Source organism: Pipra filicauda, unplaced genomic scaffold (genome assembly GCF_003945595.2).
Source record: "Pipra filicauda isolate LSUMZ 115617 unplaced genomic scaffold, ASM394559v2 scaffold54_size4384275_pilon, whole genome shotgun sequence".
Taxonomy (NCBI): Eukaryota; Metazoa; Chordata; class Aves; order Passeriformes; family Pipridae; genus Pipra; species Pipra filicauda.
This window is the reverse complement of record NW_024104698.1, coordinates 3195664-3221115: the sequence shown is the minus strand read 5'-3', so window position 1 is coordinate 3221115 and position 25452 is coordinate 3195664. Positions and strand designations below refer to the sequence as shown.

General features: G+C 35.3%; 1 long non-coding RNA gene across 1 annotated transcript; it reads left to right on the top strand.

The window, feature by feature from the left end:
• Nucleotides 1-618: 618 nt before the first annotated feature.
• On the top strand, nt 619-23959 carry LOC120324475. Its single transcript, XR_005565821.1, has 3 exons — nt 619-721; nt 2697-2842; nt 23937-23959. It is a non-coding gene; the product is annotated as an uncharacterized LOC120324475 (long non-coding RNA).
• The last annotated feature ends 1493 nt before the right edge of the window (nt 23960-25452 follow it).

Sequence of the window (25452 nt, the reverse complement as noted above, 5' to 3'; positions counted from 1 at the left end):
TTGCAGAGCTGCTGACAGGATGTGTTCCTGTGATAGGGTAGGTCTAAAGTGACTTTTTATCAGATAGTTTTTATTTTATGTGGATTTGAAAAATGCTTCCCCCCCCCTTAAATATGAGTGTTAGGGCATAAACCATAAATTATCCTTCAACAGAAGGCTTCTACTTTCTGTAGGCATATAAAAAAGGACATTTCAGTATAGACTCCTTGAGCATCAATTGTACAAAGCATATTTAGACAAAATAGGATATTTTCAGATTCTAAAACAAGTGATGGTGGCATTTTAATAGATGGTATTCTTCACTGTGAGTCAATGTTAATTAAATTAATGTTCTTGCATAATTATCCATGATGTTGAAATTGCATTTTTTGGCAGAAGAGTTTAATCAAGGTATTAATTACTTGTGATTAAAAATAGTCTCTTGATTATATTTTCAAGAGGAAGATGGATAGCTCCATTGTTCTACCTAAATTCCAGCTCTGCTAATTGCATTGTGCTTATCTAAATTACGCCAGCTGTTTATTCACATGAATGCGTAGATTGACTGGGCTGTTAGTGACTAATATGTTCCATCTTCCACATTTTCAGGTCTTGTCAAATTGATATCTAAATGCTGAAGTATGTTTTTGGGAGCAGTCCACCTTGTTCTGTTGTCCAGAAAATGTCACTTAGCTTCATCCCTGCAGGGAGTATTTCTACAGTTAACAAGAGATAAAACAAGGTAAGAGTTATTCCTCCATTGCACACATTAAATACAAACAGTTATACAAGGTAATCAAGGTAATTTGCAGCAGTGAAAGAAAACAAAACCCACTCTTAACCTAGAAAATTAGTCTAAGGAAAAAAAATGACAAAAAGTTATGAAAACTGTAAAATATAAAAGTTAATGGGTATCCAGAGTAAAACTATACCTGTAAATTTAATTCCTGCCTCTAAGCAACTGCTTTTAGTTCTTTTATACATTTGGTGTGAAAAGTGAGAAGTAAAGCACCAGAAGTCAGGAAAGTAAGCAGGTTTCAGTCAAGTTTTAGGCTACTGGTTACTGGGAAGTTTGTTTGCATTTTCCAGTGTTCAGTGTTCCAGCACACATAATACAAGTGGTGCATGTTTTCTCATCCCATGACTTGTTTTCAGCCTAGTGGTCACGTCTTTTCAGCTAGGTTTGTTGAATAAGATTTTTCTAGTAGTTTCCTTTTGTATGTATAGGTTGGGATTTAACTCTCACTTCCTAAATTTTTAAAGCATATTTTTCCTATTTCAATCTATAACTTTAGTGTTACTTATATGTATAATTGTACTAAAAAAAATTAAATAATTTTTAAAGCTAAGTAAAAAAGTGATCATGCTCACTACAACTATTATATCAGTAGGAGAGAAATATTAGATTGATGGATTCTGCCACCTTCATATCCTGTCTGTGACTATGTCTCATAATGAGAATCTTTGAATAGATAGCCTATACTAGCTAGACTGCTTGTATGAAATTGTCTTCTTCAAAAATAACAGCTAAATGGTTTAAGGCTACTGCTGGGTCACCTTTGTGAAAAGTTTCAGTATTAAGGATATTTTGTACAGACTTTTCCACACTTCTCTGTGGACCCTAGAGAAAATACTAAAGTAAAACTGCAGAAGCTTCTGAGGAATACACTTCAAATTCACAACATCACCCAGGGGAAATATCTAGCTGTGTGCATCTTTGAAAAAAAAAAATCCACTTTCTTCTGTTTATTCACAGTGTATGTAGATGATTTTCCAATAATTGAACACAAACCAAAAAATTGTACTGGTACTGAGAATACGTGAGTACACTCTCTTAAGTCCCTAAAGCTTTCTAGAAAACTTTTAAGCCCTAAATAATTATAAGTAGAAATGAGGCTGATGTGGCTTCCAGGGATTATTTTATGAAATAATTAATTAAAAAAAAAATCTTAATTTCGTGGAAAACATGTCCTTGTTTTTATTAAGTATAACATTAACATTACCTGGTCAACAGGATAAAAATAAAAACAGATCAGGTGCAAAACCCCGCAATATAATTTTATTCAATGTGAGCTAATTTGATTTTTCAAGAAAAATATACCATGTTGTTGCTAAATAATTTTATCAGTTTTTGTTTTCTTTTGTATCAAATCTTATCTTGCTTTGGGTTCCTTTTAATAATTGCTAAATGTGACAAACAATTTATGAAAGAATCATGCATGCACGCACGTACACGCACTGTCAACACTATAAGTGCCCAAGCCAAATTCAATTTAATTGAATATTTTTAGCACCTGCCTATCAACTGTTTCTTTTTGCAAGCCCTGACGTTTCTTTCTGTTATGTTCCATGAGGAAAAAACAAAGCCACAAAGCAGTTTCTTTCCGTGCATCTCACTGCGTTATCTTTGTGAAGCTCTGGCAAACAGAAGAAATTTCATCTCAATTTTTCTAACATTCCTTGAGAGTCATATCCAAAACAGAAACCCTTTTTTGAGTGATGATGCTGCAAAAATATCAGTAAGAGATGTTTAATTCTCTAAAAGAAGAAAATCTCTTCAAACTGGAGAGATTGTAGCACCAATTTTTGCCATTCTCCAAATCTTCAGACAACTTAATACTTTAAAATATTATCAAAATTTTAAGTAATTTGAAAATCCAGTCTCTTTTTCAGAAGCTTGGTGTTTTTCAGCTGGAACTTGGTGTGTGTGTCTGCAGGGCTTTTTGATCAAAGAAGTGGAAGGACCTGGATAAACAATTTGAAAAAGGAGCAGAAAAAAAAAAGTCACAGGATAAGGTCATTTTCACTGCATTTCAGTGTTCTGCCGATTCTGGACTGAGGATTAATCTCTTTCTTCTAACTGGTGAGCTTTCTTCTGACTGGTGAGTTTGATGATAGTTCATCCCTAAAGCATTGGTTTAACACAGATGACTGAATTTAAGTGTGTTTAAATAATAATCCTCTCTTGCCCCTTGGCCCACTACTGGCCCTCACAAATGGCAAAACCACAGATTCTGGTTCCTACTTCCCAAAGTCTATTTTGTTCAGGTAGTAAGTTAAGGTACTTGGAAATAGCCAGTTTTACACTACTAGATTCAAAGTAGAAACAACTATGTTGCAAATTGCTTGCTTTTTAATGGCTTATTATTTTAAATTTGTATATATATGTGTGTATATATATTAGATAGTCTGTATTTCAGAAAAAAGTGCCATTAGTTTGCAATGGGGAAAGAAACATAAAAGGAAAAAAGGATCTGGACAGTGATAAATGGGCTCTTTGTTAATTGATCCCATATGAAAGAAAAATTTGAAATCATTTGGTTAAAGACATGTCTGTATAGACATAATTACTGTTTCTGACAGAGTTTTTTAAGCTCTATTTTCTTAGCTAAAACATCAGTAGAACAGGTCCTAAGACTTTTTTCCCAGTGAACGCAAATTGAAAAACAACACCAGGATTCATGTTATATCATGTTATTGAGACTGGATGTGACACTTAACGTGTCATGGTCTAGTAAGCACGGCCATGTTGGATCACGGGTTGGACTTGATGATCTCAGAGGTCCTTTCCAACTTGGCTGATTCTATGATAAATCATGAAATTCAATTTTGTCTATATTCCCATTTTAGTAAAACAACTTGCTGTTTCTCTAGAACAATTCCTTTTCATCAACAACCACACCTACTTAGCTTTTTCTGCATGCACTTACCACTACCAAAACCCACCACTATGTGTGGTAGTCTGCGACAGAGATGACAGATATATTTTAAAGGTGTGGACACATGGCTAAGCGTTACTGAATTAGAGCTGCTGAACAAATAAAGGGTCTACTTGTCCACTTTTAGCATGCCTCAACTGAGGCTGAGCTAATGCACTTTGTCTCACAGACAGGGCAGGACAAAAGCAGGTGTAACCACTCAGTTGTGTCAGCTCAGCTGTTAGCATGCAAATAGTTGATCAGGGTAAGATGGCAACATTCAATCGTAAATTCATAAACTGAGTTATGAAAATCTGGAAGAAAAACTGCTTTTATGAAGGAAAATAAACAAAAATAATAATTTAAAAGTCTTAAATCTCAAATAGATTTTCCTGACATACAGATTAGTGAAAGGATTGCTCATTCATGTGCTAATCAGATAAATGTAGCCTTTTTCACACTCCATCCACATTCACACCTTTTTTTAAATCTAAATGGAAAAGAGAGGTAATGTGCACCTTTCAGCAGTATTGCTTATCTTACCTCTTGCTTCCACAAGGAGCTGTATTTACTACACACTTTGAGAATAATAATAACCTTTACCACAATGTTTGATGTTCTGTTGTGAAGATCAAGTTCTAGAAAATGAAACCCTGCAGTAAACCCCTCACTTTCTGAGGTCTCCTTTTTAGGTCTTAACTTGTTCCTCAGCAAGCTTATTTTACTGAAGTGTAACCAGGTGCTACAGCATATTAAAATGTAAACATTTTGATGGAATAAATACAAATCAAATGTGAAAGCATAGCTGGCACCTTTGAGTATAAAACATTCTGTTGCTGTTAAACTGGCCATAGATACTGGAATAAAACATGTTTGACAGTGAAAAAAGTCCTTAGGCAATGTAGCTAGCACCATGTCAAAGGGAGAATGAAACTGTCTTTCTGTTACATATGGTTATTGATCACCGAGGCAAAACGTCTGTAAACAAAATACATTGAGTGTGTCAGCCTTTCCTGCCCTATCTTTTACAAGCAGCACACTGACATCTCTTAAAAGCATCTAGTTTGGCACTTGAAAGCTATGTAAGACTTCAAAGGAACGTTGCACTGGAAAAGAGTCTCGGGAAACAATATTAGAAAAAATATGGAAAAAATCAAAAGGCCCATTTTCAAGAGCAGTAGGATGTATACTGCATAGTTTTGATGTTTGAGCTGTTTTGTTACATTTTGAATTAAGATAGGATGATATGTTGGCTTGAACAAAGAAATAACTTGAATTTAAACCTGGTTAAACAGTACAACTTCAATGCCTCAAGAATATAGTGAATATCTAATTGCTTCCTTGGTACCTTGCTATAAAATACTACACTTTTAAAAATCATTTAATCATCATTTTATTGGATTTCTTGCTATGGTTCTGTAGGGTGTTGTAGTCAGGACTAGTCATAAGTATATATCCAGTTTACATGTGAATATGGTGCATAAGAAGAGTATTAAGAGAGGGAATAGCTAGAGAAGGAGAAAAGGGGTGGTGGGGAGGCAAGCAGGCAGAGAGCCTGAGCAAGACAGAGACTTCAGGGGGCCAGAACCATCAGGATTCCAGATCAGAAGAACTTACTGGGGCCAGCAATGGATCTTCTCTCCTGAAGTGGATAAAATAAAAGGAAACAAATGCCCTGGAAGGTAAATTCAATTTCCTAAACTGAGGATGTGGCTTTAAGATGTTTATTTTAAAATATTCAATTTTTAACAGGCCTCTGAAAGTCACACAGAGTTAAACCATGTTTCATCATCAGACATACCACTGGAAATTTTGTGGTTAATTAACAGGTGATATTACCAGAGAAAAAGTTTTAGAGGTATTTTTTTACCCTAAGCAAGCCAGAAATGTTGACATAAGGTATCTTTTATATTTTTTTTGCCACATACTTTTAAAAATTATTGTTATTAAACATTTTAATTAAATGTATGTGTTATTAAAAAATAATTTAAAGCACATTTGTATTGCATCTTCTTTGAGTAAATAAAAATCACAAAGTAGTTCTAAAGATAAATGATAAAATAAAAGTTAAATGTTTTCTATTTCCTAGTTTTATTATATTCACATTTACTTAAAAATATTTCAGTTTCCTATAGCTCATTAGCTACTGTTTCATCCATACTTTTCAAACTATAAACCAATCTGTTTTCCATATTGTTCATGAACATAATTGTAAGTAAAGTTTACAGGTTAAACTAATCATTTAAGAAAGAAGGAAGTTTAAGTAGCTCTTAAATAACTGTTGCCAAATATTCTTCTTCTGAAATATCTTTTCAACTCTTTAAATCATACATATTAATCATTCAGTCATATTCACCAAAATTACACAAGTTAAAAATTTTCATGTAATACTTCTTACCTCCTTTGTTATTTCCCCTTCTCTTGTATTATGTAAAGAATACACAAAGCTTCTGGCTAATTTTCTGCTCTTTTTTCAGACCAATTGTGTATTGAAATCAATGCAAGGTTTTCTCAGTCAAGGAATTAATTACAAGGCTGAACATATGGCTTAAATGGGGTCGGATCTCAGTTGCTACAAAATGGTGTTTTCAAACAACTGAGTTTGATTTGCTCCAAAACCTTGGTTTTGGCTTTTTTTTTTAAAATTAGGATCATCAAGAAAATCTCAAATTCAATTAATTTGATCTGGCAATTATATGATATATTTGTACTTGCATAGGTAGCTTTTCCAGTTGTAACAGTCTAGCAAATTGAGAAATAACTACCAGTTGATGTCTGTACCCTGTACTGACCCAGGAGAAATATAATTACTCTCTATCAGCATACAAATGGTCATAACAAGCACTAAGAGGCATTTTTTGTTAGTCAGCTAATGAGGAATTTAGTGGGCAGGAAAAAACAAAAATTAAATAATACTAATTTAATCTTATTACTTTTTTACCTTCTGGATAAAGCTGAGGATATAGACATGGCAGCATTGAGTAAAACTACAGAATAAATTTTTATTTATTCTGTACTAATTTCTGTAAATAAATCCAGATTTAGAGATCAGGATCTGCAATATGACAGTCGGAACTAAGCATGTATGTAACAGGTTACATTAGATTAAAAGGCTGGTTTTGTATTTCATCTCAACAGCAGTACTTGTATCTTTGTTAGCATCGATTTTTGTTGGTTGAAGGGAAAGGAGTCATGCAGAAAACTAGGCAAATGTAGCTTATTTAAAATAAATTATTCTCAGGTAATGCAAAGACAACAAATCAAGACAATCAAGGACATGGAAAGATGATTTACCACAGGCTGATCATATCTGACAAAACTGGTAAATTTTTTGTAATTCATTTTCTAAGCAAAGGAATTGTCATAAATTTACCAGTAAGGATTTAATTTGAAGACCTTTAGTTAAACTGAACTTCAGAAGAAATTTATAGAAGAGGATGAGCAAGGCAATGGGGAGAAGGCATTGAAAAAGAAGCAGCCTGTATGCATACACTAATTTGGAAAGCTTTGCAAATGTTGGTCTTGGATTAAAAATGCCACAAAAAGTAGAAAGATGACAATCAAATAAAGATAAAAGGCATAATCAAATGCAATTCCATAAAGATGAACTGGATAACCTAGTGGACAGGGATAATTTAACAGTCCATAAAATTAAATGCATGATTATGCATGTAAAGCATATGTGTGTTTTAATTTATGGAAGATTTGCTGTGTGCTATCAACATGATGCAGCTCTGAAAACAGATAGCAGACATTACAAGGAGAAGCATTTCTACTAGAGAGGGTAGTGCAAGATACTGGGTTCAGCTCAGAGAAGAATGTGTGCAGTTCTGCTCCCCATGTTCTAGAAGAAATTCAGATTCTTGCAAGTATAAGGAAAGGCTATTGGCTGAATATTAATTTGCAGAGCTAATCTTGTGAGACAAGGCTAGAACAGCTTTTCTTAATCATGGTACTGAATGAAAGTTTAGAAAATATTTTTTCTCTCTGTAATAAGCTAATAAACATTAGGGAGTGAAAAGTGACTATTTCAGCTGAAAACCAGTGTTTTGCATGTGAACAAAGATAAACAAAATGGTCATGTATAAATCTAGGATGGAAATTAGTAGAAAGGTTTTTAACCATTTGAATGAGGCTTGAACCAGTCTACTACAGTGCCATGGTGGGAGCAAAAAATGCCTAAATGATTTTAAGGGGAAGTTTGAAGATACATTAGAAGGACTATTGTGTGATTTACTTGAAGAGACAGAATGTATTTTTGATATGCTGGGTGGCTCCTTCAGGTTCTTGTTATCAACATCTACTAGCAGCTTAGTGTTTCTGGAGTTGTGCAGCCAAAATGGTCACCAAATTGCTTATGGCTTCAGTAACCAAACACTGGCTTTCCAGGCAATAAATGACAGCATGTTTTCCTGAAGATGACAGGGAGCCAGCATTTTTTGCAGGGTATCTAGGCCACAATAGAAACTCAGTTAGAAAACTGCTTACCTTACATGGTACCTTCTTTGAAAATCACCAGCTTTTAGGTTAGAGACATATTTGCATCTTGTAGTGTCTGTCAAATTGCACCTTGATAGTTTTATGTTCATCTTCTAATGAACACTTCTTCAAAGTCAAGGTTTTGCTTGGGAAAGAATATTAAAATAGCACATAATCTGTATTTATACATACAGATTATAGATTTCATTTTTGTGCTTTGCTTGAGCAGCATAGTTTTCAAGTGCAAACAATAAGTTTCTGCATATGCAATACTACGGAGGTTATCAAATACAAATTTGTGACTTTTTTTTCTTATCCCCACACCCAGTAAAAGAGGTAACTTCTGCAGAGACTTCTTTGCTAAACTGACTTACATTATAATATTTGAGAGGATTAGGGGATTTTTAATTATACAAATTATCCAAAAGAGATGTATGCATAAAGTAATGCCTTTTGGGTCAAAGGAAGTTTTACCCAGCATAATGAAATTCTGTTTATCTTTCAGAGTAGAATATTTATGTTACATGACAAGTCTCACTGACTATCAGTTATAGAATTTATATAGAATATATCCGCCTCCTCTTTGGGGGAATCTGTAACAAACAAGTCAAAAGACTTTTAAATTCCTCCTTTATCTTTACCTTTTTGAGTATAACACCAAGGGAACTGTTCTTTAGTGATGCTACTATTTATTTAATAAATATTTCAAGGTTTCATATCAGCTATTCTAGCTGATTCCACAGAATAACTTTCATAGTTGTCAAAAGAAGTCTGTACTTTTTCTCTCATGAAGAATTGTGCCACAACACTTCAACACTCAACATTAAGTCAGAATTCAACTATTTGAATGTGAGACATTTATTGTATCTGTCCCTCTTCACTCCAGGCTCAAACAAACTGAAACAATCAATCAATCAAATAAAACAAAAAAAGGAAAAGAAATTAACAAGACATTAGTAGCAGTAATATTTAGTTTATACACTGCAGATTGAAATTACTGTAATAATTTTTTTAAAAATATAATTAACTGTACTAAAACAAACACTCGAAGTAAAAAGGAAGGTATTGACAGATTCATGGTTAATGCTAATGTTATGAGTTCTCTAATCAGAATACAGCTACTGTGGACTCCATCAAATCACTTAATTACCTTTCCAGAATCAAGGGTCTTCAAAATCCATTTGTTACAAACACGTTGTGGTGTCATAAGCACACTTATTTTTTTAATTATATTTATCCTATTCTGTGTACGTGGATGTTATGGATATTTATTGTCTTAGAAGAGTGTGATTAGTGGGGTGAGATGTGAAAACAGGATACATTTCCCTGTTTGTGCTAAAATTAAAAGCATGTTGAATTCACTAAATTTCAGTAGATTACATATAAATCAGTATTTTCTGACAAAAAAATATAGGGTGAGTCTTCCAATAGAACTGATTTCATGGTCTTGATGAATCATAAATTTCCCCCTGAAAATGTGTGATATTAATTAGACATCCATCAATAATTCATTATGCTGTTGTCAGAAGGCTATAAAGAGCGCAAAAAGCAAAGCCCAATGTCACCTAACAGAATAATACATTAGTAAAAATGAGAAAATAAATTTCCAGTATATACTAAGTTGCAAGCAGCATGCATCTCTCTATGCTGACTTGTTTTTATTGACAAAAGAGCACAGAAACAACTAGAAAGATATTATGTTGTTAGAGTTTAAATTCCCCTAAGATATCTAGCACTACGGACCAAGGTTTGAACAAGGGTGCCATCTGATCACATGAACTAGCTAATCTTCTCTAAATGCACATGTACACTGAAGGCGTAGTCAGGGAACATATTAGACCATCAGGGAAAGCCTCCCTAGCAACTTTTGCTAAATAATTTGGTTTTAATTTATTGTGAGCAATCCAGACTCTGTGGCTCTTTGAATTGCTTAGTTTTAACTATGCTGAAATGACCTTTTGCATGTGGAGGATACTGGAACACAAAAAATTTGGAGAGTTGCCTTAGAATTGTTTGGAAAACTTTCTTGTTGGTCTTCATCTGTTCTGTGTTATTATCACTGTGAGTTTTTTGTTTCTCCCCAGTTTAGCCTTTCTTAAAAAAGGAAAGTCTATATGTTCTTAATGCCAGTTGAATTAAGTAAGGAAGTCTGAGCCCAGATGTGAAAACCTAAGGAAAGAAAGAATTGATAGTCCCCCAAAGAAAATAGGAATTATAGCTGTTTTCTTTTCTACAAGACACTTTCTCTTAGGTCCAGGTTTGGAAGAACACTTGAACCTGAGAGAAGGCATTATTTCAAAGAAAGAAATAGTTCTAATTTACTTCAGTGGGAATACTCCTGTGCTAAGGAATCACATGGATTTAAATATCTTACTGGATCAGACTTTTAGGTTTTGTAATTTTCACTGGCTGGATGGGGACTTGCTATTGGCTCACTGTTTTTACTACCCTGACAATAAAATTTGAAACCTCCCTGAATAGACTGAGATGGGAAGTTCCAGACTAAAAATGGAAATGTGTGAGGTTCGGTTATTGTTCATGCATTTTCCTCACACTCACAGCTTAAGTCTAGCAAGTAGATATGCAGGCATCTTCCCCAGACACACTTTTAATTGTGTATAAGCATTTATATGGATGTTCCCAAGTCATCATGATTTTAAATCTATAAACTAAGAATGAAAATTTTCTACTGAAAGAAAAAGCATCTGGTAACTCTGGATGTATTTTTGAGATGTGGTATATTTTGAAGGGTGTAACTTTCTTAGTATAGATTCCATTAGACACTCCTTCCAGTGGTAACGATTGCTGCATTTCCTTTGTCTCTCTGTTATTTCTCAGACATAAACCAAAACTACGTATGAACACACTACTGAGGATCAATTGAGCATTTTTTGTTACCTTTGCATGTATTCCAGGTTGAACTAGAACACGTTAGCTTAAACCACTTTCCTTGAGGTTCTTTTGACATCTTTGACATTGTGTTGGGACTGTAGAGTTAGCCATTGTTGTCCAGTTGAAGCAGAGTAAATCTGAAAGCTGTAATAATACAATCATGTACAAGAGCTCTTTAAAATAGAAGTTTGGTACTCTTCATAATGAAATGTATAGGTTTTGAAGTTCAAGCAGGATATGAAGGGACAACAGTACTTTGTTTTTTGTCAGAATATGATAGCTTGAGTGGGGCAGAAAACTAATTCTTATCTGAAAAGCATCTTCACAATGGGCTCTTTTGGTAAGATTTTTGATGGCAGGGGGTCCTTTTTGTTTCTCATTTAAAGAACCAGCCCTGCATGTTAGACTAAGTTCCTTAATGTAGCTGATGTTAGGAGACATCATCTGCTGGCTCTGCTTTGAGCAGAGTGGTTTAACAGCACAATCTCCAGAAGTCCCTTCCAACCTCAACAGTTCCCTGAATGAATGAGTCAAAACTTAGAGTCACCTTGAAGTTGGGAGTATTGGTGATCTTCAGGTACTGATTTCTCCTGTTTAGAAGACCAAAGGCTGCCTTTGCTTTATGATGAGGACTAAAAGGATTTTTTTGTACACTGTATTTTCTCTTACTGGTTTTATTTAATGCAGCATGAGTTCACTGATGGACAGCAGGGAAGATGCTGCCCTGGCAGCCAGGAGGGCCAACCGTGTCCTGGGGGGCATCAGGCAAAACATCGCCAACTGGTCAAAGGATATGATTGTCCCGCTCTGCTCTGCACTGGTGTGGCCTCACCTTGAATATTGTGGCAGTTTCGGGCACTGCAATATAAGAAAGATATTAAGGTATTGGAGAGTGTCCAAAGGAGGGCAGCAAAGATGGTGAAGGGCTTTGAGGGGAAGCTGTAAGAGGTCACTTGGTCTGTTCAGCCTGGAGAAGAGGAGACTGAGGGGAGACCTCGTTGCAGTCTACAACTTCCTTGTGAGGGGAAGAGGAGGGGCAGGCACTGATCTCTTCTTTGTGGTGACCAGTGGACATAAGGACACAAGGGGATGGCCTGAAGTTGCTTCAGGGGAGGTTTAGGTTAGATATTAAAAAAAGAAGCATTTGGATGATAGGCACATGGTGTGACTGTTGGAGATGGTTCTGTGCAGAGCTAAGTGTCGGACTCAGTGATCCTTGTGAGTCCCTTCCAACTCAGTATAATCTGTGATTCTGTGATTCTGTGATCTCACTCTGCCAGTAGCAAAACACAGCCATATGCTAACAATCTCAACATCCAGGTCGACATAGCCATCGCAAATAGTAGCTGAATAGTACATAATTCATCCCATTCAGGCTAAAGAACCAAATTTAATAGAGCAGTTAGATTTTATAAGCATTTGAAATAGCAGTTGCTTAGTAAAAACCAATAAAACAGAGGTTTTATAGTAATGGAATATATGTGTATCTATTACATAGCTAATCATGTCTGAATTTGTTTTTAACAGTTAGTATTTACTGATTGTGGTGTTCAATAACTGTCTAGCTAAATTAATAACTGGAAAACTTAATTTTAGGTGTCAGTGTTTCTCATTCAAAGTGCCTCTCATTCAACAGCCTAGCAGAATCAAAAAAAATGAAAAGAAGTCCAATATATATAAGATGTATATTGTAAAAAAAAAAAAGAATGCTGCTGAAGCACATTTATGAATGAAATTGTTTGGTTTCATTCTAGTGATCATTCTCAGTGAGACAACCAAAAATATTTCTTACCATTTAAGGAGGAGCTACAACTCACAGGCTGACGGTTCATTGCATTTGTTTCTACATGTATTGAAAAGAGAGAAATGGCATTGTAAGGAATGACTGGATAATGTACTCAAACAAAGCATCATGACTACAGTATCCTTTCCTAGCAGTTTCCTTTTCCATAAACTTTATGATATTTGAATAGTGGGCAGGCCTTATTTGATTGATAGCCCATGTGCCTTCCCGTATGGAGGCCTGGCCATGTGAGTTCTGACCTGGAGATCTGGCCTCTCCCCCAGAGAGACAATGTTAGTTGATCTGACACAATAATTAATGTAGTAAGATGCCAATCTAGTCCCTCATATCCAGACAGCCAGTGAAAGTAGGTGACAGAAACTGAGTTAATGAGCACCTCTGTGGATACCTCTTAAAAGCACCTATATTCTTCAAGGAGTTAAGGAAAAACATATATCCTCCAGAGGAAAACCATGATTCTTGTAATGTGGAAATATCATCTTATTTATCTACTCTTGCCCTAAGTTACTGTATTTTTACTTTTCCTTAAAAAGTTACCAGAATTCTAGGGAAGATATAGATCAAATATGCTTGTTATTCTTTTCCAGCACCCACCCACATTTGAGTTACAGTTCAGTTTACACCTAAAGTGAAAGTATTGAGGGATACAAGAATGAGATTTTTTTAATTTTAAAGAACAAGTCCCTATTTAGAATTAAATCATGTCCATAACCCTAGGAAAAAAACCCCAAACACTTGCAAAATTAGGAATTGAAGATACTGAAAGTTGAAGCTGAATTGTGTTATGAATTAGAGATGGTTTCATCTTTATTGCTGTCTGACATACTGAGAAATCCCACATAGAAGCCCCTAGTATCTGTTATTTATAGAGTTTATATACATTCATTTTAAGATTTGTTCCTGTATCACTCTACTTTTTGAGGGCGGGCATATCTTTTGACATTTTTGTCTGAGATAATATTTAAGTATATATTTACAGTTCGAACAGGACTCTGAATCATCTTAGTATTAATTCTAAGAAAGCTCTTAACCAATACTTTCACACTTACAAAAAAAAGGTGATATTGGGATAGATCTACTCTGAAGATAAGTGTTCCCAAGTTGAGCTACTTTGATCATTGATTCTCTTTAGGCAGGAGACTGAATTTGACTGTAGTAACTGATACATTGATTGTGGTATCATTCACTGATGTAATGGATCTGAGAATAAAAAGTCCTCTGAATTTTAAAATTTACCATTTAGCCATTATTATAGCTAAAAAAGAAGTGATGTATTTGAAGCAAGCAACTACTCTTGCTCATTATAAGGCCAAATTATTACTGTGTTTTTGATTTTAAGAACACATGATTAAAAAAATAATCTTGAAATAGCCCAGACCATTTTTTGAAACAATATATTCCTGATATATGTACCCAGGCTATACTAAATGAATTGTTAACAACTGGAATTTTACACCATTAAAACATGTAAAGGAAAAAAACCCACTTGTATGAAAATAAAACAGACTTTCATATAGAAAGTAACTCAAAGGTATAGTTTAACTGATTTAATAAATTAGATTATTTTAGCTTATTGCTTTCCCACAAATGAATGCATAGAACAATTCTTTGCCATGTATCAGCAAAGCATTATTAGATGCAATGGTATCCTCTACAATGGCATCTTAAGCCAGTAAGGACTTTTGTGTCGTCTAATTACCTAACGACAAAATATAACTCCCTAACCAGATCATTTGGAACTTCTCAACGTTGAATTTTCTAGACACCTTCTTTTTGGTTGTGTTGAAGTTATCACTCATGTGCCTAGAAATATTTTAGTTTTCTTGGCACAAACGGTGTTCTGAAATCTGAAAAAGACTAAAAGAGCAAGTGTATTCTTTTGTTCACATTTCTGGGGAAGTGCAATCCAGGAGACATTCAGGAAGTTCATGGAACACAAGCTCTTCACTGCTTTCTCTTGGAGCAATAGCAGTTGGTGCTGCTGTTACTAGGTAAGAGTCTGGTGTTTAGGGACATAAATCAGAACATAAATCATGACACCTGGCTAGTTCTGTCCATTTATCCCACCTTGTTCTACCATCAGGGAGACCATCCTAGCAACTAGATTTCAGTGTGTTCTCTGGTGATAATATTCTTTGCCTTTTCCAGTAAAGTGTGTATCTTTTTGGGAAGGAGATACAGTGGAAAATGAGCCATACCTGGTTCTGCAGTTGCAGCAAGGGGTATCAGCTGAGGAAAGGAGCTTCATATTTAGGTTTTTCTTCCTTTTCTTTTTACAAATACAAGAGCCAGAAATTAGGGTATGAGAACAGGTTTCCGAGTTGATTTGTAAGAAATACAAGTTGTGTACATAAGTCAGTGAAATGGGTTTAGTGTGTGGAACTTTCACAGGCCCCATACATATATAGTTCAGTATACAGTGGAGATCATAAATGATCTGCAATAACTCTTTTCAGTTCTTCATTATCTCTTACTGCCTCCGATACCAGTTCCAATGATAAACTTCAACAAGCTCCTCATTTGATCTCTTTATAAAATGTAATAATTTTCTCTTAGAATTTCACATTGAAAGAACCTTTTAGTTTGATTCAGCAGAGCATTTCTTCAGTTCTCTAAAATAAATTAGTTGCACTGACTATTCTCTTTCTTCGCCTGAACATATTAAATGTTAATTTATTTTTTTATTTATAACCATTTGGAACAATTGTAAGTCTATCCCACAGTTAAACAGTTAGATGGTATTTATATCAGAAATATTTTCATAAATTGTCATGTGCCTAAGTTAAGTACATTAACAAAAATTAATGTACTTTAGAGTACTCAGTCTAATACATTTATCAAAACTAAATCAGACCATGCTGTTTAATTTAAATTATGCACAGATTTTCCTCTCCACTGTTCAGATACAGACCTGTAGTTCATCAGATTTTTTTTTTTCCAATTTACTTTCTACCCTCCATCTTTAATATAATCCTTTCATTTTCAACTGTGCTTTTTAACAGTATGTGAATACTTATGTCAGAAAATACGGTTGAATTAATGCATACACACATATTTCCTTAAAAGTAAAATATTTCTTCACTTGTTGCTAATCAAATTGTTCTAGATAGTTCTTGCCAGTATTGATTGTTATGCCAACATTTTCCCAGAACTTAGCTGATTTTAATATTTGAGCACTGTTTATTTTCTCTTGTAAAAAACATCTAATTACCATTTTTGCACGCTAATAAGACTTTTTAAATTATTTTTGAGAATGCTATGCTGTTATTATCTTGTACTGCACAAATCAAGAATATACTACAGAGGATTCTGGTGTGCGTGTTTCATCATCTTATCACAGTAACTTGAGTATTAACAACAATAAAATAGTAATACTTCTGAGATTCTTTTGAGGTTTTAAATTGTTAGTCCTGTAGAAACAGTGCTGTGAAATGATGCCAATGTATGTTCTTGGAAACATTTATAGTAATAATATAGCTTCAGCAGGAAATACTAGAAATGCAGCAGGTGCAATTGATTATATGCCTTGGAGATACCCCACTTATGTGTTTTAACTCCTATCAATGTAAATCAAAAGGAGGTGATGTTGTCAGTAAGACGTATCACACTCAAAATAATGTGCAGTGACAGCAGCCTCATGCTGATGGAGCAGATCATGATTTTTGAAATGCAGAAGACATCCATAGCACAGCTGACGTATTATAAATGAGAGGAAAATAATCTGATTTAAACATGTGAATCATTGTGAGCTGCGATCAAATTTATGCAGAAAGTTCATATGACTGATAGGGCCATATCAACTTTATGTTAAACAGTTAGGGCTGCTTTACATTGAGTTGACTAGTGTGTTTGGACTTGATCTATGTTTTATTCCTGCCCTAAATGTTTGCAGCTTTTGTTATTTCTCAGGCTTGTAAATCTGGAAGCTGAACACTGATTTTTAGGAACTGGAATGAATACCCAGTAAAGGCAAGCATAAAAGTCTTGACTTAGAAGACAGTGCTCAGAGTCCCTGTGGTGATTAAGTATGGCATAAAGAAAAACTTTTCTTGTTTTTGTGAATTCAGATTTACAGAGTTACTTTACCAATTTTGAAATTAACATTTAAAATACATAAATGAAATATTACCTGCTTTAAAAAGCTTTCTCACTCTTCATTATGAATAAATGTTTATATTGTATTCTAAGGAATTTTGTGCTAAGAATTGGAGATACATGCCTTATGTAATATGGAAATTCTAACACTGCCTTCTAAAATTCCCATAAGAGTAGAAGATTATCCATATGAGTTTGTATAAAGATAGGAATAATAGACAATTGTTAAGCTTTTCTATAAATAAAGCATATTTAATGTACATTTGCATAATCATTTTTTTGAAATTACATATTATATGGACATTTATATCTAAAGATTTTCCTTCAAATAAATAGCAAGAAAAATAAATTATTTGTAATTTGTCAAATAATGCTGACATATAATCTGCTGAAAATTAGATTTATTTTTAACTTTATTAGTTAATAATAGATAATTAGATAATGAGATGGCTGAGTTCCAATTTGTTACTTTTCTTTTTGAATTAACAAACTGTGTCTGAAACAGGAGCGAGGGACATACCAGATTCTGACAGTGTGTAGTTAAATCAAAGCTTTGCTGCCTGTTACCTAACTTAAAACTTGAAGATTAGTGAGGAAATCCACTTGTGGACAGATATTAGTGGAGATGGATGTCCAATTGTCTTTGTTACCAGGAGGAAGATACTGTAGCACCCTAAGGTTTAAGTGGGGTGTGTAGTTTTGAGTAGCTGGCGTGACACTAATGTACTGATCGGTAATTACTAGATAGTTTTTATTACTCATCTACGGAGATTTTCGTTTAGGTAATCTTTCAAGGTTATGCTGAATGGAATGTAAAAGAACAAAGAAAATGCCATTTTTAAAAATCATAAAAGGAATGTGCACTTTCAGAAAGAAATCTTTCCTGGAAAAAGAAGCAAAAAGAGGTGTTAGGATGTGGATGGCTTTTCCATTTGAGCTTGCATATTTTGTGAATAGGGCCAAAATCTGATGTCAGTTATATCACAATGATCTACTATCTATCAAGCAGCTTTACACACCCTGCCACACCATTTCATTTCCCCTTAATAGACTGTAGAGTACTTGCAGCACTTATTGCAGCATATGCAAAACTTGGATTTATAAATGCTTTTCAGGATTTTTACCCAATCTTCCCTTATTCTTTTTCTATGAAATTACTTATACTGTATAGACAGTGCTGAAGGAATATCCCCAAAAATATCATACATTTTGTACTAGGAATAGAATTAATGCAGATTCACATAATTTACATAGGGAAGGTTTTTAATTGATTCTCTGTAGTGATTTAGTTTCAATATGAGGACTAACCTTGCTAAAAAAAATAACTGTGATTTTGTTATAGAATCATGAGATTGAGCTCCAAAGATTTACAGGTCTCTCCGCTAAGCCATGTACAGATGATTCTTCAGACCTTTATTTTATTACCCCTGCACACCTGGGAATGCAATTCCCAGGTATATTCTTGTCATGGAATTCCCTGGGTTTCAGGGTGAAGTCATAAGAGCAGGTGTTAATTTACATGGAGTCACTTTAGGTTATTTCAGCATTTGCAAAGGAACCATAAGCAATAATTTCATACTGCATAACAAATTCAGCATGGTGCTGGTTTTTGTATCACTACTAGATGCGGCCCCAGTTACACAGCAAGCAGAGTTCCCTCTGTAAGAGGGAAACTGCATATTTTTCATTAATGAATAGCTGACACATATTAATTTCTTCCTTAACAGTGACACTGACCAGAAAGGGCTGCAGCAGTTGATTTGTCCATTCTGCTGAATTCAGATAATAAGATACTCAGGTCTTCCTGCTGTTGCCAGTCATTTCTCTCTGGTAACTTTGTGGACACCTTGCTCTGTCCACAGAGGAGATGTCATTGTTGCTCATGTTATAAGATGTAAATTTAAATTTTTTCTGATCTCCCCAAAATGCCAGGTTACGAAAACAGTGTTTTAGAATAAAGGACTTTTTTATTTTTTTCATATGGATTAGGCTGTTAGCTTGTAGTGATAATGAAACTCAAACCAAAAGCAGTCATGCTCTTCCTAAATATTAGAATGATGCTTTTTTTTTTTTCAAGGTAGTGAACTCTCATACTTATGATTGACTTATCACAGACTCATTTTTTGAAAGTCTGTCATCGTTAAGCCCTATCATGCTACCTAAAGATGTATCTAATTTTAGGATATACACTTAATGACTGTGTTTCAGCTGTGAAATCTGTCTATTGTTCTCATAAATCTTCCAAGGAAACTAGAGGATATGAACAGGGTTTCCTTTTGATGACATTACACTGGAAGATGTGTTCCAGGTGAGCACTATTTCAGCAGCTAATTTTCTTCAGTTATGGGACCAGCTTCAGTCCCACAAAGTAAAATACATGAAAGCCCAGGTAAAACTACATTTCAGTGCATTCCCATCACTGGATACCAGGGAGAACAGACCAGCACCTCCTTCTCCACTTCCCCCCCTTGGGAAACTGGAGTGAGCAATGAGGTCACCCCTCCTTTTCTCCAAACTAGACAAACCCAAAGGCCTCATCTCCTCCTCACAGGATATTCATCTCAGCCATTTTGTCAGTTGCCCCCCCATACCTTCTGGATGCATTCAAGGACCTTCACATCCTTCTCAAATGGAGGGTCCTGGAACTGCACACAGTGCTCAAGGTGAGGCCACACGATCACTGAGTAAGGTGGGATAATAATTTCTTTTGCCCTGCTAGTCATGCAGTGTCTGATGCACCCCAGGATGTGGTTTGGTGTCTGGGCTACCGGGGCTCACTGTTGAACATCTTTAGGGATTAAATTACTACTTTCTTAATCCTCAGAAAATTGTGACAGACTTTCTTAGCTTTAAAATATCGTGGAGATAATAACTTTGAAGGTACTTTTTCTGAAAGCGTTTAATAACCAGGACAATTTTGATAAATGACAGAAAAAAAATGAGTACAATAAATAGCTGAATATTTTAATAATTTGGAAAATTAGAATAAACAACATGGTTTTATAACTAATCTTATTTTAAAGCCAGATGATGTGACTGAAATCTCAAATACTAGGTTTCACTTTCCTAAAGAAAGCTTGGTGTTAAGGACTGAAATCAAAACCATTTGTAGTTATCAACAAAACTAAGTATTTAAAATACATTAAATAAGATGCTTTTTAAAAATTATTATTATTTTTGCTTCCTTAAATGCGATCTTTATGAATAACCTGTAATTAAAATCCCATAAAGCTTCAGGCTGTAATTCACTCTGAAACATTAACTGAAAAAGTTCTGAGTCATTATCTCTCTGATGGAAGATAAACATAACTGCCTCCTTTTTTTTTTTCCTCTGAAATAATACTTGTGGGTAGGTTAAAGCAGAGGACAAGGACATGGTAAAATAGTACCTTTTGGTTATAGATTGAGGCTTGATCCTCATGTTGTCTTTCATTTTGTGCAGCCATATCTATACAACATACGCCAAGTGCTAAACATCTATTTGTTTATTGGTTTTCACATAATTTTTATCCCCTAGAACCTAAGACTTGCTGAGTATCTGTGTGACTTATATATAAGATTATGGAAAACCTTTTTCTTTGAAATTCATGGAACATCAGTAAAGTGTTTCTAATATCTTTGAATCTGAAGTCAGAACAAACTGGGTTTGGCTTTGCACAGACACAGTTTAACAGTTCAAATGGACCTTGTTTTTGTCACATGGTTCTTTGCTGCTTCCAGTGAAAATAACTGTTCTCTACTATGGAATCTTCAGGCATTAGCATATCCCACGGACTACCATTTGTTCTCTTGGACTTCTCCATTGGAGGCCTGTGCACAGTTTATACTATTAGGAAAATCCTTCACTGTCTGAATGTCATAAATGTTTGCTATTTTTCTGCTATTTCCTTTAGCTCTGTACTGGTATTATTTTATGTGTCAAAATACATGTGAGTAGTCCTGTGAGTGAAACATTTTATGTGAGCTGATGCTGAGAGAGATGGGACTGTTCTGCATGGAGAAGTGAAAGCTCAGGGGGATTGTAATGAATGTTTATAAATACCTGATGGAGTGACTGAAGAAGAGGGAGCTAAGCTCTTCTCACTAGTGGTCACTGACAGGACAAGAGGCAACGGGTGCAAATTAGCAGGCAGGAGGTTCTGTTTGAATACAGCAAGTAACCTATTTCCTGTAAGGACAGTCAAACTGATTGCCCAGAGTGCCCATGAAGACTCCATCTGTGAAGTTATCCAAAATTCAAATGACTAGAGCCATAAGCAACCTGCTCTACCTGAGAGCTTGGAGTAGATCTGTGATTCTATTCTGGGGAAACTTTGAGGGCTACCTTATAAAATAGAGACTTTCTGGTTCCTAAATAAAATCATATTATTATATTTTGATTACAGATACATTGTAAAGATTGTTCTCCTATTTAGGATAAGATTAGAGTAGAGAGAGAGAGAGAAATATAGAAAGCAAGGAATGAAGGAAGAAATAAAGGCAGAAAGGAAGAAAGAAGGAGGCTAATGATGCAGTTGGAGTATGACTGGAAAGCAGCTGCCAAAAGAAAATGTGGGATTCAGGCATATTTCACTGTGAGAATTTCTAAATCAAGTAAGGGAGGGTAGGAGTACTTGTGTAAGGCTCAGCCTTTATTTAAGGCTAGAGTAAGTTGAGGGAAAAAGAAAGATGAGAACTGTGGATGGAGTGGGGGTGTAAAGGCTCTGTCAAAGGAGAGAATTGTGCTGTCAGCAAAATTTCATATGGGCAATGGCTGTGAGGTCTTTTGTAAAGCTTGACCTTCAATTATGTTTTGAATTACACACATTATTTCTCATATACATATATCCTGTAATTTCCTTCTTAAGAAGAATCATTTAAATAGTCCTGCAAATGCCTAAGGTTACTGTTGCTTCAATTAGGTGTGACTAAGTCAAATTTCAATTAAAAAAAAATACGCTAGTCTTTCTTTTCATAAATAAACACTGAGTTACATCCTAATTTCTGTGATGTTTCAAAATATAAGTCCAAGACATAATTCTTTACCTAATATGGGTTTTTCATGGGAGCTTGTACTGTTTCCGGGAAGGTTGTATATCTTTTAGTGAATTAGAAATCCCATGACTTGCTCTACTGAGTAAGGAACTCTGAAGTGCCAAATGGTGTATACCAGACTTGCAGTGAAATTTTCATTAGCTGTTTTTGTACTATTGTATTATCTCAAGCATGTTAGCTTGAAACAGTTATTGAAAATAATAATGCTAATTTTGTAAACTAAGGTGGTGAAGGAGAAGGGGTTTGGGTGTTCAGTGGTGAAATCTCTTCACACCAAACTGAAGGAGTAAACACCCCCCCCCACCACCACCCCATTCCACTCTGGGATGACCACGTACACATGGGACATTCACATGAGAGGCTTCTGAGCAGGGATCATAAACCATAAAACACCCCCAAAGGCCCCCCCAACCTGTTCCTGAGGCCTTCTGCCTTCTACATGTGATCCAGGTGAGGTAACACATCCAGAGCCTGTCACAAGAGACTTGCAAAGTTTCCCCCATCCCCAGGGGAGGTGCCTGGCATCTCCTGAACATCTATTAATCCACTGAACTCTGTGTTGTGTGGAAACCCCTACCACCAAGAAGACCAGAAGAACCCGACTGACAGGACACTGTCGGGTTACATGGAGTGGGGATACTTTTTTAATCTCTCTCTATCACTCTCTTTCTTCTGCTCACCCCACCCCAAACTTCCCCTTTCCCCCGATTTTTCTCTCTTTTTTTTCTGTCTCATATTTACCATTAAAAAAACCCCCCCATACTATTAACTTTGGCATTTGGTCTCATTTGTACCTTAATTTGGGCAGAGGCATTTCTAATAATTTTAATAACTGGATCATAACAACTATCTGTTACAAGTAAAGTGCTCATTGTTTTTACAGTCCTGATCATCATTAACCTGATGATGCTAATTTTAATCTTGGTATTTTCACTTGAGTCTCTGAACTACAAGGAAAAAACACAGAATGCGTGCATATCCCTCTTAATGATGGCTCTCAGCTAACTCACAATCACTGTTAATTCCAACATGTGTGTAGCAAATATTTCAGTCTACTGTGTTTGATTTTTCTCTTTTAAAGGATGTGCTACTCAGGGATATTCCATTTCTTATGGTGGCAATATGCAGATCTGGCTTAAAGCGGATTTTGGAGTATGACAGAATTGATATAGAAACACATCTTTATGACTCAGTTTCTGCTCTAGAAAATTACTGTTAAAAATAAAATCTCAGACATGAGTTAGTTTATGCTATAATGAAATTTGATATTACTGCTTTCTTAACTAATATGATGTAAAAGAAATAGTAGTTAGGAGGATTATTTTCAGATATATTTCTAAAACTAAGAAAAATATACAAAATAAATGAGGTTAACTTTATATTCCCTGAATTCTCTCTTTCATTATCATGCCTGACTTCTTCACCTGTCTCCAGGTGGAATTCCATAAATGTCTTGTTTTATATATAGGGAACACTGGGACTGTAGAACAGTGTAAATCAATGGCTGATACTTGTGAGATTCATCTGGATTTAGTTACACAGACTATTCCTATTCCTAACTCTGATACACAGATATTTGTATAAACCTATTCTTAAAATGAATGTAACTTCTGTACAGCAGTAGGGACTATATTTTCAGATAAAGAATTTTTGAAGGAGTAGTTACAGGCACTGAGCAATGGCCTCAAAATCCAGAATTTCATGTCCACTGTCCTTGTTCACTTGAATCTGGACATGCCTCAGCCATTTCATCCAAGCAAATTTGATATTGTCTAGCAAAGTATGTGAATCTTGCCAGATGCTTTTTATTTATTTCTATGCATTAATTATTCCTCATTAGACTAAAATGATCATCATTTGGCATGATTTCTCAATATGTCCTTTTTGCAGATGGGTGTTTATATTAAACCATCTTTCTCCTGCCCCCTGCCTTATTTCTTTCTCATCCACTGCAGGATTAATGCCACTGAGTCAAACCACTACAACTATCCAGAATATGTCTCTGCAAAGAGATGGTAAGATGTTATGATTTAATCTAAAAATATATCACAAATCTATATGAGAACATCCGGCACCTTGATTTTGTGTGCATAACTGTCTTGAATTCCATGAAACCTTGCTTATTTATACCTGCTGCAGATCTGACATAAATAGTCAAACTATAATTGAATTTATTCTTATGTATATTCATTGCTAGCTGTATTAGTTTTTTCTTTGGATTTTTCTAAACATAATGGAAATAAGAATTGAAGTTTGATGATGTAAAAAAGCAAGTCCACAGTTTCTGACCGTAAACTCTTGCCAGTAATTGAATCAGCCTAGATCTGCGCTGAAGCAGTCTGTCAGCATCCTTGCTGCATTCTGTCAATACTCTGTGCTCACTGGGCAGAATGTTAGCCAAAGTAGTTAAATACTTATCAGGAACATGTTTGTTAAATAGAAAAAAAGAATAAATCAGAATTGACTTTGTGACATAGTGTGTGTTAGTGTATATATGCATGTAGATGTTTTATATATTTTAATATATTTTCCATTTCAAATTAAATCTGACAACAGAATCTTGTCATGAGTCTTCAAAGACTAAACCCAGGTTCAGAATAAGTGAGTCTTCTAAGACTTACCACTACATAAAAAAGTTATCTAGACTGGCAGTATAAAATAATTATATCTTTATGATATCATAATATCATAATATCAAATAATGATATTATATGATATCTTTAATATTTATATCATAGAATCATAGAATGGTTTAGGTTTGAAAAAACCTCTAGGATCTTCTGGTCCAATGATTAACCTAACACTGTCAAGTTCACCACTAAACCATGTCCCCAGCTGCCATATCTACACATTTTTTGACTTCCAGGGATGGTGATTCCACCACTTTCCTGGACAGCCTGTTCCACTGCTTGACAACCATTTTGTTGAAGAAATTTCCCCTAATATCCAATCTAAACCTCTCCTGCTGCAGCTTCAGGCCATTACCTCTTGTCCTGTTGCTAGTTGCCTGGGAGGAGAGGCCAACCTCCATGTGGCTACAAGCTGCTTTCAGGCAGTTGTAGAGAGGGATAAGGTCTCACTCGCCTTTTCTCCAGGCTAAACAACCCCAGCTCCCTCAGCTGTTTCTCATATGACTTGTGCTTCAGACTCTTCCTCAGCTCCATTGCCCTTCTCTGGACTCACTCCAGGACCTCAATCTCACCAGTACCGAGTACAGCATTATGATCACTGCCCTGGTCCTGCTGGCCACACTGTTTTTGATACAGGCCAGAATGCCATTGGTGTTCTTGGCCACCTGGGCACACTGCTGACACCCTCAGGTCCTTTTCCCCCAGGCAGCTTTCTAGCACCTCTTCCCCAAGCCTGTAGTGCTGCATGGGCTTGTTGTGATCCAATTGCAGGACCTGGCACTTGGGTGTGGCTGAAGTCTTTTCCCAAAATCAAAGGACTTCCAGATTCTCAAAACATTTC